The sequence below is a fragment of the Triticum urartu genome, chromosome 3A, assembly GCF_056163025.1.
Source record: "Triticum urartu cultivar PI428250 chromosome 3A, HENAU_Tu73, whole genome shotgun sequence".
NCBI classification, from domain to species: Eukaryota; Viridiplantae; Streptophyta; class Magnoliopsida; order Poales; family Poaceae; genus Triticum; species Triticum urartu.
Window position 1 is genome coordinate 617,310,434 of NC_141875.1, and position 11,765 is coordinate 617,322,198.

General features: G+C 42.6%; 1 pseudogene; it reads left to right on the top strand.

The window, feature by feature from the left end:
* The first annotated feature begins 8,306 nt into the window (after positions 1–8,306).
* Positions 8,307–9,807, top strand: LOC125548896 (cytosolic sulfotransferase 5 pseudogene; annotated as a pseudogene).
* The last annotated feature ends 1,958 nt before the right edge of the window (positions 9,808–11,765 follow it).

Sequence of the window (11,765 nt, forward strand, 5' to 3'; positions counted from 1 at the left end):
TTTTCCTAATAATAGTAAGATGTCAATCCTATTAACCCTCAGGAATTTAGCTTGAGCATGAAGTCACACATTTCACTGTTTGAGTTTGAAACTATTGTTCTAAAAATCAATAATTATTTAGTAACACTAATATTTCTTGAATAAGTAGTTTGACCACAGTTTGACCCTACTTTGACCACAGTTTGACCAGATTTGACCAAAATTCAAAAAACTAAAATAATTATTTAGTAACACTAATATTTCTTGAATAAGTAGTTTGACCATTGTTTGACCACAGTTTGACCATAGTTGACCAAAATTCAAAAAAACTGAAATAATTATTTAATAACACTAATATTCTTGAATAATTATTTAGTAACATTAATACTTCTTGAATAAGTAGTTTAACCATAGTTTGACCAGATTTAACAAAAATTCAAAAACAAAACTGAAATTTGAGCATAAGTTTTTTTCCTTTTAGAATTTGAGGATTCTAAAAATTTGCAAACAGGCCATAGGCTGTCAAAATCGGAAGCGAATTTTTGTTCTGAACATTTTGATATATTATACGTTTTTTTCCGACATCGTATGCAAGAGTTATAGCCGTTTTACATTTTCCCTACACATTTTGCAAAACATGTCCAAATTTAAGTTTTTAAATTTTCCTAACTAGTAGATGTAGTAATATAACTACCTCTCAAAGGATTTTATTTTTTGAAGTTTTTGTCATTTTCTTTTGATTTTTTCAAAACAAAAAAGGCGATCCACAGGGGGGTGGTTGTAGAGTTTGGAAATGGGACCTTTAGTCCCGCTTTGAGACACAAACCGGGACTAAAGAGCATCGCACCCTTTAGTCCCGGTTCGTGTCTCAAACCGGGACTAAAGGTCTAATCTTTAGTCCCGGTTTGAGGCACAAACCGGGACTAAAGGGCATCGCACCCTTTAGTCTCGGTTCGTGTCTCAAACCGGGACTAAAGGGCTTAGGTGAACCGGGACTAATGCCTTAGCCGCACGAACCGGGACCAATGCTTATATTAGTCCCGGTTCGTGACTGAACCGGGACTAATGTGAATATTGCCCCGTGACCAAAGCCATGTTTTCTACTAGTGGTGCTATATACTACAACAGTATCCACGACCTCCTCGCCGGCGAAAGCCACAAGCCACTCGCCCGGGTATGCGACCCCGGTCTCCCTCCATTCACTATGATAAGTTGTACAAACTTTTCCCGATACAGATGTATATAGATGCATTTTAGCATGTTTGTACACTTATTTTAGTCCGTATGTAGTTCATATTGAAATATCTAAAACATCTTATATTTGTGAATAGAGGGAGTCCGTAATTGCGACAGAGCAATAAAAAATCATTAAAAAATACAGAAGGTAGAATTTAAAAAATATCAAATCAAAAAATGTGGATTAGTAGAGTCTAAGTTAAATTTGTTGATTGATCAAAAACCTGAAAATTAATATGAAAAATAATGAAATAGACAAAAGAAAGATATTGAAATACCCACAAATGAATGGTACTTTGGAAAAGGCACATGCACACGTGGGTACATGAGCTATTCTGTCCATTGAGTGCCAATATTCTTATCAAATTTCCCATGGTTTTCTAGATTAAAAAATGTTTCTCTTTCTTTTTTGGCTTCCAAAATTTTCATTTAGATATATATTATGGAATTAACAAATTGTATGAAGAACCATAATGTTCCCGTCTTTAAAATAGGTGACATCGCAATTACATAGTGGTGATTTGACTTACATGTGGACACTGTCAAAACTATTCATGAGAGACCAAATCTACAGGAGCTTTGCTACATCAACAAAGGATTACAGGCTGGGAAGTGTTACAAGGTGATTAGGCAGTTTTTAATTGGAGGTTAGGTGGGACGCGGGCCCATCCACCTGAAAATAGGGGGATGGGGGGGGGGAGAGGGAGGAGGCATGTTTAGTTAGTTTAGAAGAAGCCCGTAATTGCCTGTAAGACCCCATATGTCTAGCATTTTTGAATCTACAGTCCACCAACCGTTTTCCATTGTCAATCTTGAAAGCAGTCATACGATAATACAAGTGGAGGATAAAGTATTTATAGTAGCCAGGGCATAACAAATGATATTTATGACATTTCTACATAGTGAGGATGTGTACACACGTCTGCCTTTCTGTAAACTTCAAGAAAAAAAATAGGAAGTACTCCCTCTGTCCGAAAAAATTTGTTCCTCAAATAGAGATACATCTATTTGATGAATAAATTTTTTCGGACGGAGGGAGTATGCAATTAAAATGTAAAAAGGAATATGATCAACTTTCCAAAAAAAGAAGGAATACAATGATTGGTGTAACATGATTGGTGTACACGTATGCTGGAATCTCACAGCATAATAATTGAGGTGGATGCAATAGGTCAAATTTATCACAACAACCTGTCCAGCTTGTGGCATACAAAAAGGAGAAACTCACCTAGCTGGATTAGCACGTTGGCGTTCCGCCCCTACTTACCAGCAAGGTATTAGTGCTGCCTCACGAAACCACCGCCGAGAACACGATGACATTTATCTATATCTACTAATAAAAGGGCCATGTCTAAATATTGGTGGGGCGATGATGATATAAAAAAACATATGCATTGGTTTGCATGGTGGAAGATGTGTGTTCCAAAAGAGAGAGGAGGCATGGGATTCAGAGACTTGCACTATTTTAATATGGCACTTTTGGCTAAGCAGTGTTGGAGGTTGTTGTCTGAACCAGAATCACTTTGTGCGAGAGTGTTGAAGGCTAAATATTTTTCTGAGGGCGACCTTCTGAATTGTAGTCTTAAGAAGGGTAGTTCTTATACATGGCAGAGCCTATGAAGTGGGATACAAACTTTCAAGAGAAGGCATATATAAAGAATAGGGGATGGCTATCAAATAAACATATGGAAGCAGGGCCGTATATCCGCCGGTGCAACCGGAGCGATCGAACAGGGCCCCCAAAACCGGAGGGCTCCAAATTGTTAGCTAATCAGAGTATTAAGTGCATCATTATTAGTTAGATATTATTAGAATAAAAATCTCCTGCAAATATCTCACGCCTAGCCACCTCGTATACGTCTCTCTATCCACCCGTCAATCCATCAATTTCTCCGAGGCACCACGTACGTTTCTCCCTGTATCTTCCTCAATCGGTACTTCGGTCAAATAGAACCACTTTCACAAGCCTCAATAAAATTTCAGCAAAATTAACTACAACTCTGCTCAATCCAAAGGTTGTGGCAGTACTTTTATCTACCTGTTCTAGTTTCTAAGTAAAGCCTTGTACTAAATCCTATTTGTTATGTTCTTTCTTGAACTTGTAAATGCGGCTGGTGTAATTACGCATGGAAATTGTATTGGTGATATGATTAATCATATACACCTTTCGTCGGAATTACTTGTCGGAAAAATAGATGTATCTAGACGTATTTTACTTATTAGATACATCATTTTAATCCATTTCTGTGACGAGTAATTCTGGACAGAGGGAGTGCTACATATTAGGTTTTTTTTTAACACCTGGGGCCTAAATTTTTAATTGCACTGGGCCTCCGTTGTCCCAGGTACGGCCCTGTATGGGAGGATCCATGGATCCCAACCAGCCCTACACGGGGAGTAATGACCCCGAGGGATAATATTGTTATCACACGTGTCTCTGAGTTGATAGATGAAGAGAATAGAGTTTGGGATGAGCAGTTGCTTAATGAATTATTTTGGCCAGTCGATGTACATCGTATTCTGAATATACCTCTGGCTATAGGTATGATGAATGATTTTGTCTCTTGGCACTGCAATAAGAACGGTATTTTTTTCTGTACGGTCAGCTTATCATGAAGAGTGGGAACACCAACATGGACGAAAGTTGAGAATGACAAACTCAGTTCAATCCTTAAGTACTAGTCCTATTTGGAGTACCATTTGGAAATTAAGTGTACCAGCCAAGATAAAGATTCATGTGTGGAGAGCCTTACTTGGAGCCATCCCTTGTCTGGGGGTTCTAGCAAATAGACATATGATCACGAGTTTGCAATGTCCTATGTATAGTATCGATTGTGAGAGTATTAAACATGCCCTATTCTTATGCCCACGAGTACAAGATGTGTGGCGCATACTAGGTCTAGGACAATTGGTGGCTGAGGTATGTACTGCACAACGTGAGGGAGGATCAGTACTAGCTGACATGTTTCTGTCCAAGAGCAGCCTACAGACAACGGTGGCGGGAGTCCAACGCAATGCACTGGTGGCAACCGCTGTATGGTATGTGTGGTGGGAGCGTCGCCGCTACACCCACGAGGAGTTTCTACAGGACCCGTCCAAATCGGCGCAGGCTATTGCGGCTCTAGCTAAAAATTTCACGAGAGCTAGAAACAAGAACACAAAGATCAGGAGGCACGGTTGGGAGAGGCCACCTGAGGGAATTATAAAATTGAACGTCGACGCGGGATTTGAGATGGACAGCAGCTCTGGGAGTACAGGAGCTATCCTGCGAGATGACATGGGAAATTTTATAGCTGCTTCATGCGGGGACATTCCCTTTGTAGAGGATGCGGCGACGGCAGAAGCAAGGGCTCTGAGAAATGGGTTGTTACTTGCTAATGATATGGGTTGCAACAAACTTTATGTCGAAGCGGACTGCATGGAGGTGATTGATGTTATGCAGAACGGCGGGAACTTCCTCGGACATGCGGCGGCAATCTATGAAGAATGTACTTTCTTAGCTCGTAATTTTAGTTTTATTGTTTTTAATCACTGTCCTAGAGAAGCCAATATGGCGGCCGATGTGTTGGCTAGGAATTCGGAGTCCTCTCGAACTATTGTTTGGAAGTCGGAGCCTCCGGATTTTCTAGTGGACGTCCTATTAAACGATGTATCCTTATTTTCACTGAAATATAAACCGTCATGATGGCTTTCCCTCGAAAAAAAAAGAGCTATCGTTTCTTGCCTTTATAAATTTCGTCCGTTTAGTCCGTATGTCATCATTTTTTTCTAATTTTCGTTCGTTTCGTCCGTACGTCGACCCGTTTATCTCTGGTTCTACGCGTGCTAAGTTTCGTCCTTATTGGGCCTAGATATGCACCTGGGTGGTCCTGGGTCCACACATCTTTTTTCTGCAATTGGGTGGACCCATGGGCCGAGCAGCCAAAAGGCTACAACCAATTGAGCACGGTTATGAGTTTCTCAAAAGCGAACCAACCTGTGGTTGAGATGATTAGGTGGACAGTGGTATCCCAATCCACCAGGGTTCAAACCCTAGTGCTCGCATTATTCCTGGATTTATTTCAGGATTTTCGGCGATGCGCTTTCAGTGGGAGGAGACGTTCCCGTCGACGACGAGGCGCCTACGGTGGCCTCATAAATCTCAAGATGATATGCCGGCTCAGTCTCTCGGAGGTGCTCATAGGGGTAGGGTGTGCATGTGTGCGTTCATAGGGGTGAGTGTATGCGCGTGTATATGAGCGCTTGTGTCTGTACTGATGCTAAAACAAATGAGTTTCTCAAAAAAAATTAAGCACGGTTATGCTTGTGCCAAATTAAAATAGTCCCACCTCGTCTTTTCTCATCAAATTACACCAATTTATATACAATCGCGAGTTGCTTGAAAATCAGCAAGTTGACTAGAGAATCAACAAATAGAGGATTAAAGAGGAAAAATGTCACCAAATTGGTGTGTGCTTGTGGCGTGACAGCGCTGGACAGAGACACGAGGAGGGAGAGACGACAAGAAGAGCACCGAAGTAAGATCGATGACGGCGCTGGCTGCTTTAGGGTTAACAACGTAGGGGTGGATGGGCCGACCTGGAGTTAGCTCGGCCGATGTGTGCTGGCTGATGGACCTCTCCTTTTTCCTTTTGTTCTTTTTCAATTAAACAGAAGACCACTACAAAATTAAACAGAAAAGATAAGAAAAGATAATTATTTCTCTCGGATCATAGAAATAAGAGAACTTAAATTAAGTGCTTTGGGTATTTCTTAAAACATAAAAGTTCAAACAAGTTCAATTTAATAAAAATGTGCTTGAATTTAAAACCTAACAATGGACTCAAAATTTACGAAGTGGATTTAGGCAATGAAATTGAATTGTGGGCACATCTGAAAACTGAAAGAAGACCACAACCTGCTCGGCCGATGTGTGCTGGCTGATGGACCTCTCCTTTTTCCTTTTGTCCTTTTTCAATTAAACAGAAGACCACTACAAAATTAAACAGAAAAGATAATTATTTCTCTCGGATCATAGAAATAAGAGAACTTAAATTAAGTGTTTTGGGTATTTCTTAAAACATAAAAGTTCAAACAAGTTCAATTTAATAAAAATGTGCTTGAATTTAAAACCTAACAATGGACTCAAAATTTACGAAGTGGATTTAGGCAGTGAAATTGAATTGTGGGCACATCTTGAAACTGAAAGAAGACCACAACCTGCCCGGCGATTCAAAATGCATTCCCAAGGAGTATAACATAAGTGTGGCATAACACATACTCTCCCTTCATTCCGGTTTGTTGAGCTTATCTCATTAAGATTGATGACGGCGCTGGCTACTTTAGGGTTAACAACGTAGGGGTGGATGGGCCGACCTGGAGTTAGCTCGGCCGATGTGTGCTGGCTGATGGACCTCTCCTTTTTCCTTTTGTCCTTTTTCAATTAAACAGAAGACCACTACAAAATTAAACAGAAAAGATAAGAAAAGATAATTATTTCTCTCGGATCATAGAAATAAGAGAACTTAAATTAAGTGTTTTGGATATTTCTTAAAACATAAAAGTTCAAACAAGTTCAATTTAATAAAAATGTGCTTGAATTTAAAACCTAACAATGGACTCAAAATTTACGAAGTGGATTTAGGCAGTGAAATTGAATTGTGGGCACATCTGAAAACTGAAAGAAGACCACAACCTGCTCGGCCGATGTGTGCTGGCTGATGGACCTCTCCTTTTTCCTTTTGTCCTTTTTCAATTAAACAGAAGACCACTACAAAATTAAACAGAAAAGATAAGAAAAGATAATTATTTCTCTCGGATCATAGAAATAAGAGAACTTAAATTAAGTGCTTTGGGTATTTCTTAAAACATAAAAGTTCAAACAAGTTCAATTTAATAAAAATGTGCTTGAATTTAAAACCTAACAATGGACTCAAAATTTACGAAGTGGATTTAGGCAGTGAAATTGAATTGTGGGCACATCTGAAAACTGAAAGAAGACCACAACCTGCCGCGATTCAAAATGCATTCCCAAGGAGTATAACATAAGTGTGGCATAACACATACTCTCCCTTCATTCCGGTTTGTTGAGCTTATCTCATTACGTTTCTTTTGTTTGTAGTCTTAATTTTTTTTTCTTTCCCTCATCTTCTTAGATTATGAGATGGATTAAAGTTCAGCATGCAAGGATAAAAAAAACCTGACCATGCTACATTTCTACTCATTCGGTGGTCATGACATGCATTCACTGCAATTAATGGAGATTAAAACATGATATGCATTTCTTATACAACTCGGCATGCGCCTCCCTACCTCCGAGGATGTTGTGATGCCGCGCCGATGAACGTTTTGATGGATACATTATCATTTTGTTGAGCCAATCTCCCCCATTCCGATTTGTTGAGCCAATCTCATTATTATTTTGTTTGTAAGTCCTATTTTTATATCTTTCTCTCATCTGTTTAGATTATGACATGCATTAAATTATTGCATGCAAGAATTAAAAGAAAACTGACCATCCAACATTCCTACTTATTCGATGGTCATGACATGCATCCACCAATGTTAATGGCGATTAAAGCATGATATTAATTTCTTCTACACCTCGGCATGCGTCGCCCTTCCTCCGAAGATGGTGTTAGCGTTGATGGGCATTTTGATGGCCACATCGATTTTGCTTCCCGTTGCAACGCACGGACATATGTGCTAGTAGTATACTTAAAAATCTTGTAGACTGCTTTACCAGTGGAATCTGGCATCATATTTATTGTTTTTAGAAGAGGTCTCTTGGCAGTAGGGGTGTAGAGTGGCGTCCGAACCCGTCCAGCTACGTATACAGCATAAAAGAAACTCAGTTGTAACTGGATTATACTGTGCTAGTTTAGCACCTTGGCCGGTTTTTGCTGGACACCGCCTTGCACCCCAACTTACCAGCAAGGTATTTATGCTAAGTCGCGAAACCTGAGATTATTGTATACTCAAAAATCTTGTATAGTGCCTTAGATTAGCTTTGATAGTTGGCACGAATGGGAATAATGGTGGAAAATGGTAGAAGGAGGTGGTTGGATGATGAGGCATGCCAACACGGTAGGAGTCCCACCTATCAAAGTTGAGAGGGCCAATTTGATAAAAGAAAAGGTTGAGAGGGCCAGAGAGGGACACGATCTTTATAAGCAGAAAAGATCTGGGCATTCTCGTTGCAGAACGTAGAGCGCTGTACAAACGGGCCTTCACGAATCACGAGATATCCAACAAATTTCATGGCGTCCTCTCCACAATACTCGTCCTCGGCGCCCAAAGCCGACGACGAGGCGGTGTCCCACGAAGAAATCTACGACCAGCTCCTACAGGTCGTGTCCACCTACCCGACGGCGCCCAGCAGCATCGGCCGCCCGTACACCCACCACCCGGACGGCTGGTACGCGTTCACGCCGGCCGTCGTGAACGCCATGGTCATCAAGCGGCACCTCAAGGCGCGCGACACCGACGTCTTCCTCGCCACCTTTCCCAAGTCCGGCACCACCTGGCTCAAGGCGCTCCTGTTCGCGACCCTCCGCCGCACCGCGGACGGGCCAGCACTCACGCCGCTCGCAGCCCACAGCCCCCACCAGCTCATCCCTTTCCTGGAGGTCCAGGTCTTCAGCAACGGCCGGATCCCCGACCTGAGCTCCCTCCCTGCGCCGCGGGTCCTGATGACGCACATCCCGTCCCGGTCGCTGCCGGAGTCCGTCACCGCCTCCGGCTGCAAGGTGGTGTACCTATGCCGGGACCCCAAGGACTGCTTCGTGTCGCTCTGGCACTTCTGGAACCGGTTCACGCCGTTGCCGTGGGACCTCGGCGAGGCGTTCCAGCAGTTCTGCGACGGCGTCTCGCTGTTCGGGCCTTTCTGGGAGCACGTGCTGGGCTACTGGCGCTGGCACGTGGAGAGGCCGGAGCAGGTGCTCTTCCTGACCTACGAGGAGCTCGCCGCCGACACGGTCGGTCAGCTGAGGCGCCTCGCTGCGTTTGTCGGCTGCCCGTTCACGGCAGAGGAGCGGGAGGCCAGGGTAGACAGGGAGATCGTGGAGGCATGCGCCATGGAGAGCCTGGCGGGACTAGAGGTGAACCGGTCCGGGAAGACCGCCATGACCGAGACGTCAGTGGCGAACAACATATTCTTCCGGCGCGGCGTCGTTGGCGACTGGAAGAACCACCTGACGCCGGAGATGGCGAGAAGGATCGATGAGATCAGCGAGAGCAAGTTCAGAGGAACGGGGTTGGCGTTGACACCGGCAACCGCAGAACAGAACTAGTGGTTTCATGATGGCAGATGCTATATAAATAAGGACCACTTGCACAACATTTCTATAAAATATTGTACTATTAATGTCAGGCATGATCATTTTTTTTAAACCTGAGAGCTTTTATTCAACAAAAGAACTCCTGACATCATCAATAGGCTGGTGAGCAGGAAGGAAGGTCTGGAGTCAGTTCAACTCTTGATCACCATCAGCGTGCAAGTATGTTTTGCATAAAGATGGACCGGTACATTGGCTACTCCATTTACATGTTAAATGTCAAAATAAGAAAAGAGATAGCTAGCTCTTCAATTTCTAGAAGTACTAGTGCCATCACAAAAAAACTGTTATGGCGAATTTCCCGGAGATTAACAATCTCCAAGCTGTCCGTCTTCATTATCACATACGAGAAACCGCGTAGATTTGCAAAGATAACACCATCACGAAGCATCGGGTATGATCACTTGATCAGCAAACATAAGAGGGGAAATAATAAGTGTTACCATACAGTAGTATACATGAACATCGTTATCACGTGGTGTCTCCACTACTGTGTCAATAGCTCACAACTTAGCAGCATTTTTTTGGACGTTGATAACGCCCACACGTGTGTTGAAAGCGACATCCTCCTACACGTCCTATAACATACAGACTATGCCACGTCATCGCATGCATGCATGTGGAAATCTTTTTGGATTTCCAGTTTTTAAACTGTTTTATCTCTTTAATGAAAAATCCGATTGAAGATTCGTTTTCACCATTAAATCCATCGCGACGAGATCTTCGAAACTAGATCTCATATCAATATGTTTTGACGACTTAGAAGTTACCATGTCTATTGCACATGAATTGCCATGGCGTTTACACTGAAGTTGCCATGATATGTTTCAGCTATTTTCTTCTACATTTAAAAATAAATTTTGACATATTATAAAATGGGGAATTAAGAAACTAGACTTGTCATGAACCATAAACTAAAATTTCCAAGATACATGTACTTAAAATTGCCATGGTTCATATAAAAAATAATTTTCGTGGTCAAAGTACTGAAATTGCCATGGTTAAAATACTAAAATCGACATGCTCTATAAGCTAAAATTGCCACATGGCAACTTTAGTGTAACAATATAGCAACTACAGTGTAAACATCATGACAAGTTTTGGCCAAAAAAATCGTTGAAACATATCAATGGGATCTAGTTTTGAAGATCTCGTCGAGACGATTAATGGTGAAAACAGATTTTAATTGGATTTTTAATTAGGAGATAAAACATTTTTAAGCCGAAAACCAAAAAGATTCCCACTAATGTCATCTGTTTTGATGTGGCAAAATGAATGGTATTGGAGGCGTTTGGGCCATGTTGCTTCGTGCCACACGTGTGGGCGTTGTCGGTGTCAAAACCGGCGGATCTCGGGTAGGGGGTCCCGAACTGTGCGTCTAGGCCAGATGGTAACAGGAGGCAGGGGACACGATGTTTTACCCAGGTTCGGGCCCTCTTGATGGAGGTAAAACCCTACGTCCTGCTTGATTAATATTGATGATATGGGTAGTACAAGAGTAGATCTACCACGAGATCAGAGAGGCTAAACCCTAGAAGCTAGCCTATGGTATGATTGTATGTTCGTCCTATGGACTAAAACCCTACGGTTTATATAGACACCGGAGAGGGTTAGGGTTACACAAAGTCGGTTACAATGGGAAGAGATCTACATATCCATATTGCCAAGCTTGCCTTCCACGCCAAGGAAAGTCCCATCCGGACACGGGACGAAGTCTTCAATCTTGTATCTTCATAGTCCAACAGTCCGGGCCAAGGTTATAGTCCGGCTATCCGGACACCCCCTAATCCAGGACTCCCTCAGTAGCCCCCAAACCAGGCTTCAATGACGATGAGTCCGGCACGCAGATTGTCTTCGGCATTGCAAGGCGGGTTCCTCTCCAAAAATCCGTGTACCTGTTTGAAATAGTATTCGGCTTCTTGTGAATGTTGTGCTCCTTGGCTTCTATGCCCAATAATGGCCACTTTCCACGTGTCGAGCGAATGTGAAAAGCCAGGGTGTTTTTACATTTACCCCCTAGCTGTGTGAATGAGCTGCCTATTAAAAAGACGAGGATTCATATCCAAGTCACACAATCCTCCCTTGGCGAGCCTTCATCGGAGCGCATCCGACAGAGATCCATTCCATCATGGCCGGTCGACGCAGCTCCTCCTCTCGCTCCCCTAGCCCCAAGCCTGGAGATTGGGAGAGATGTTCCGTCCCGCACAGCAAATTGGTGGTGCTTCAGACCAAAGG